This window comes from Lathyrus oleraceus, chromosome 2 (assembly GCF_024323335.1).
Source record: "Lathyrus oleraceus cultivar Zhongwan6 chromosome 2, CAAS_Psat_ZW6_1.0, whole genome shotgun sequence".
NCBI classification, from domain to species: domain Eukaryota; kingdom Viridiplantae; phylum Streptophyta; class Magnoliopsida; order Fabales; family Fabaceae; genus Lathyrus; species Lathyrus oleraceus.
This window is the reverse complement of record NC_066580.1, coordinates 455,993,534-455,998,882: the sequence shown is the minus strand read 5'-3', so window position 1 is coordinate 455,998,882 and position 5,349 is coordinate 455,993,534. Positions and strand designations below refer to the sequence as shown.

At 35.8% G+C, this 5,349-nt stretch overlaps 1 long non-coding RNA gene across 1 annotated transcript; it reads right to left on the bottom strand.

Annotated features, from left to right (window-relative positions):
- Window positions 1-1,448: 1,448 nt before the first annotated feature.
- LOC127121542 (uncharacterized) lies at window positions 1,449-2,164 on the bottom strand. The gene is made up of 3 exons (XR_007803484.1): window positions 2,105-2,164; window positions 1,851-1,925; window positions 1,449-1,470 (listed from the first exon to the last, which is right to left on the bottom strand). It is a non-coding gene; the product is annotated as an uncharacterized LOC127121542 (long non-coding RNA).
- Between the last annotated feature and the right edge of the window lie 3,185 nt (window positions 2,165-5,349).

Genomic DNA, 5,349 nt, shown 5'->3' with positions numbered 1-5,349 from the left:
CGCGGTCTTCTTAGGGTCCGCTTCCTGAATCGAAGTTCATTTCTAGCAGTCATTCCTCGCATGCCGGTTTGAATACAAACAACTTTGGAATAGGTAGTTTTATAAGCACTTCTCGAAAGATACATGCGGATTTGTTTCTGGATTATCAAAAAATTCATTTTATTAACTAATTCATTTTACAAAGTGATTTATAATTTGGGACAATTTCTTACCAGAAATCCATTCCCTTAGTGTGCCGTTGGGCATGAATTCATAAATCAGCATCTGAACCAAGAAAAGAAGTATATGAAATGATACTATAGTCAACTATCAAGCAAATATGGCAAAACTTATGATGATATGCATAAGATAAGTGTAGCTATAGGTTATTTACCTGCTCTCCTTCTTCGCTACAGTAGCCTAATAGAGAGACAAGATTTCGATGATGTAACCTCGATAAAAGCTCAATCTCAGTCAAGAACTCTTTTTGTCCTTGTAATGAATTTTCTCCTGCTCGCTTAACGGCAACAAATGTTTCATCAGATAAAATGCCCTTATAGACATTTCCATAACCTCCTTCCCCAACTTTAGTCGAGATATCAAATTTGTTAGTGGCGTGAGTCAACTCTTTCAAAGTGAATGCTTTCACACCATCTATTTTGATACATACATTAGAGGCTGCAAAAAGAAATAGCCATTCGAATAAATTTTACTTCTTCAAAGATTAATCAAATTGACATTATCAGAAGAAAGCGTTAAAATACTTACACGTTCGTTTCCTGGAAATCAAGTGCATGTATTTCGAATTTCTTCTAAAAATTAGGAGCATGGTTATTGCGGTTATTGCTAAAACAGCAGCAACGGCTCCTATTATAATAGCAGCAATAATGCCTGTTTTTCTCTTTCTGCTCTCTGTATTAATAATTACTATAACAATAAAATGAAAGTACTATTAGAGAAACTCAAATATAATAAAGAATAATAAAATGCTGAGATTGAGAAACTTACTATTTGCATAAGTTGAATAGAGTTTTATTTTAGAAATTTTAAATACAAGTTGACGAGTATATTCTCACAATCTTTGAAGATAAGGATATATTCCGCCTCGGGGAATTGATCCGTTGAGTTTGTTATGGGACAAATCACTGCAATAGCAGAAAAATACTATATAAATATTGCGATGAAGATAAGTTAAGGTTTAAAATATATACAAAGTTTATAAATAAAATTGGCTATTTACATACACAGTTGTCATATTGGTTGAAAGATTATTTGACGGTATAGACCTAGTGAACTGATTCCAGCTAAGATCCCTAAACCATGAACCAATCACAAATGAGTTTGTAGACAAAACAGAAGAAAATGATTTCGTTGTCATTAGGCACAATATAAAGCTGAGCCACGAGATATACTTAAACATACAAATATTTAAGACTTGGTATTGAATTTAAATCGGGAATAGCTCCTTCCAGGCTGCAATTTCTCAGACTCCTGTAAAATCAAGAGGAAACATTAGCTCAAAAAACAAAAGCCATGTTCTTGAATTCATTATTGAAAACTTGACGGTAAGCTTTTCTAAGTCCAAATGAAGCCTAAACAATGCCTTTTTTAAATACTTTTAATACACACATTTACATGAATACTCTTTGGCCGTGAATCATGGAGAAACAGATACTCCATATCCTATGTCAAAACTCAAATTTGAGGCTTGAAGGAGTTAGGAGAGAACACGAGACCAAATTTCTAAAGGCGATTTCGAGGCCGTTTAAAAGAATGTTTTGACATAGTGTATGGACAAATAATAGTCACTGAATATTTGTAGCATCATATATTGAGCGCGAAAAAAAGGACACGTAGATAACAGTACTTACAATTTTACAAGCCTGGGTAAATTTTCATAGGTAGAAGGAATTCCATTCCCGCTGAAATTATTGTTATCAAGTTGCCTGTAAGTGAAACAAGAAAGAATCAACTTTCCAAGACAAAAAAGATTGATTAGAGCATAACTTGAACATGTTCGCTAATCCTCCTCCACAGATCAAGCAAAAGCATGTCAATAATGCAATATATACAATGAAAAAGTTATTATATGTTACTATTCTAAACAATGTGGAGCATAACATACAGTATTTCCAAACTGTGTAACTTGGAGAATTCTGGTGGAAGATATCCCGATAAGTTATTGTTATCCAAAAGCCTGTAGAGTCATGTTAACAAGCAGACACAGTTAAAACTTGTAAAAAAATGAAAATCAATTTGGAGATGCAACTCTAAAGTTTCAAATCATAAAGGAAATTTAAATTGGCTTCAATACTCACAAATGCATAAGATTGGAAAGGTTTGAAAGTTTGGATGGAAGTTGACCAGTGAACGAGTTGTTGTTCATGTGGCTGCAATTGCAAGACAGAAAAGCAGCAGAATAAGTACATGTAAGAAATCGAGCTTTATGTTCTGTTGATGAACAATTTTGGTTTAGACATCCACTTACAGGTGTCTAACGTTGATCATATTCGCTAACAATTTTGGCACAGAACCTGACAGTTGGTTTTCATCTAGTTGGAGTCTATTCATATTCGTAAGGTCGCCAAGCTCATCCGGTAAACTGCCAGATAATTTATTTCCATTCAAGAGCCTGCGTATAAAACATCTAAATTAAGCGCTTATGCTATAAGCTCTAGTCATACAAAAACTTGACGAGGATCAATACTAATAATTCATTTTCTTTGATAAGTTTCTTACAAGAGTCTCAACGATGTAATGTGTCTGATTTCCTTTGGTATTGTGCCAGTCAGATTGTTCCACATGAAATCCCTTCAGCATAAAACAACGAAGATATTAGCACGGTATAACATATCATCGTTTATTCTTCTAATTCATATAGAAATTGTTTACCAGGAGATAGTACGAAAAATCAAACCTGGTTGAAATGCTGCTGTAACTTCTCATTTGTCAAATTGATACAAAATTGCTCGAAGCTGAACAGGGCTGATGTAAAGTTAGTTACTGTTAGAACAATAACTGTGGTTCAAAAGTAAATAGATACGAAAAATGTAAATAGAGAACACAAAAAATTCGATCACAGAGATTGGCCAAATGTGCATACGTCTATAAACTTCATATAAAATTAGGCAATAGGGTGGTTAAGATTAAGAACCTGTTTGTCTTGAAACTCTCGAATCTGTATATATCTAGAACTCCAATTAAGTTCTTCGAAGTCAGAAGAGAAACCAAAAATGAACAATAGCGAACGTCAGAAGAGAAACCAAGTAATATGAAGATTAGAAAAATACCTATGGTGTCAAAATCGAACAGCTAACAACGAATTAATAGAAGGAGGAAACGTCGTAGATCTAACATAGGTGGAAGGAGAACGTCTTAGAAGTAGCGAAAATCGTAGCAGTGAGAACCCTAACGTGAAAAAGAACGAAAATAACAGAGAGTGAAATAACAAAACGCGCAGTATGTTATAATTTTAATGTTTACTAAAGGGGACCTTAGAGGGCGCTTGTGGAAAAAAAGCGCCCTCTAAAGGGGGCCTAAGAGGGCGCTTATGAAAGCGCTCTCTAAGGCTTTCCAAAAGCGCTTTATAAATTGGAAATGCACATGGACTTATAGAGCGCTTTTTTAAAAGCGCCCTCTAAGGGTAACCTTAGAGGGCGCTTTCTAAAAAGCGCCCTGTATTGTTGTCCCTCTATCTCCTCCTTATTTTTTCGCTTCACCTTAGAGGGCGCTTTATTACAAAAGCGCCCTCTAAAGTGCGCTGTCTATTCCAGTTGTTCGCTCCTTATTTTTTCGCTTCACTTTAGAGTGCGCTTTTGTAATAAAGCGCCCTCTAAGGTGCGCTGTCTATTCCAGTTTTTGGCGTAGTGTTGACTATGCTCACAATAGAGTTTTTGAAGGCTTTTAACATAGTAGATTGACCAACTCTAAGATGAGAGTGAGACGTCCATATTGTGAGTTGAGTTTGTTTAGGGTCAGATAACAAAGTTGTATTTTGGAGATTGACATATTATGTTAGCCATTTGAGAGGAACAAGGAGAGTCGTGAAAGCCTCTCCTTTTTTCTTTTGTGATACAAATGAGGAGGTGGCTAAAATCCTTGATATCATTCGGGAGATGGATCATGGATTGGATCTTGAATTGAATATATGTAAGACCATTCATATAATGATAGTAAGCTTTGCGCGCGCGGGGAGGGGTTGTTCCCTTCAGACATTGGGATGTGAGGCGTATTAGTTGTGATGAGGGTTTTATCGAGGAGTTGTCCACAAAGAGGATTTCCAATGATAATGCATCTTCTTGCACAGTTAGGGGATCACCAAAGTGAACTTCTTCTACTTTGATCTTACATGTGTATCTCCAAAATTATTTTTTGTTTGAGGACGAGTCAACCGATTCACATGGAGGAGGCATTTACTTTGTTTGATAAAGAGTTATGAGGGGCAATCGAAGACATTGTGATTGATAAAGGTCCTTTCTTAGGGGACCTTTAATCGAGACGACTTCTTTACCTATTAAAGTTTAGAGGTTGAGTTTATACTCGACAATAAAGGTTGCCTCATAAGATTTTGTAGCTTCTAAAGCCCAATCTTGAGTATTACAATATCATATATTGAGATATAGTGGCATATGTGGCATGGACTCAGATTTTGATAGAGCTTTAGATGATTTTAGTCGTACGATTCCGAAATTTGACCTTAGCAGTTTTACTAGCAAGGAAATCGTCCCTCCTAAAGCCCAACATATTTTGGAAAGTGCATATTTAGTAAAATTGTTCAGGACATGGAAGTTAGGTTTGACATGACCACAAGATAGAATATGGTTATTGGGCGTTTGAAAGCAGCATGTGCTCATTTTTTTCTTTTAGCTATTCCAATTGGTGGGCTAGGCCAACTTATGTCACCTGTAGAATAATATATTATCCTTAGATTTCTCCTCACTATTCCATTATGGCTCAATGATGAGGTTTACCATATTTTCCATAATTGTTTGAAAACCTTTGGCTAACATGCAATTCATTTTAGGGAGCTTCCAGGATTCAATTACCAACACGACTTTATTAGGTGTGTGCTTTTTGATATAAGACGGGCGTGGGTATCTGTCAAGAAAGAGGCACATGCGAACTTCTTGGGTAAGAGGAAAACATGTACATCTGGACTGAGGTATTCCCACTTGTGGGATTGAGGAATGAAGGTTTTATAATGGGTAACTCTATCAATTATGGCATATATGGGATTTTCTTGCTGCTTATTTGACCAGGTAAACTCTTCCCTTTTAGTTCACATGTCATATAAGTCAGTTCTTTCCATCATTTTGACTAGATTCACATATTTTGAGTCATTGACAAGGGTTCTAGTTAGCCTATATTGAG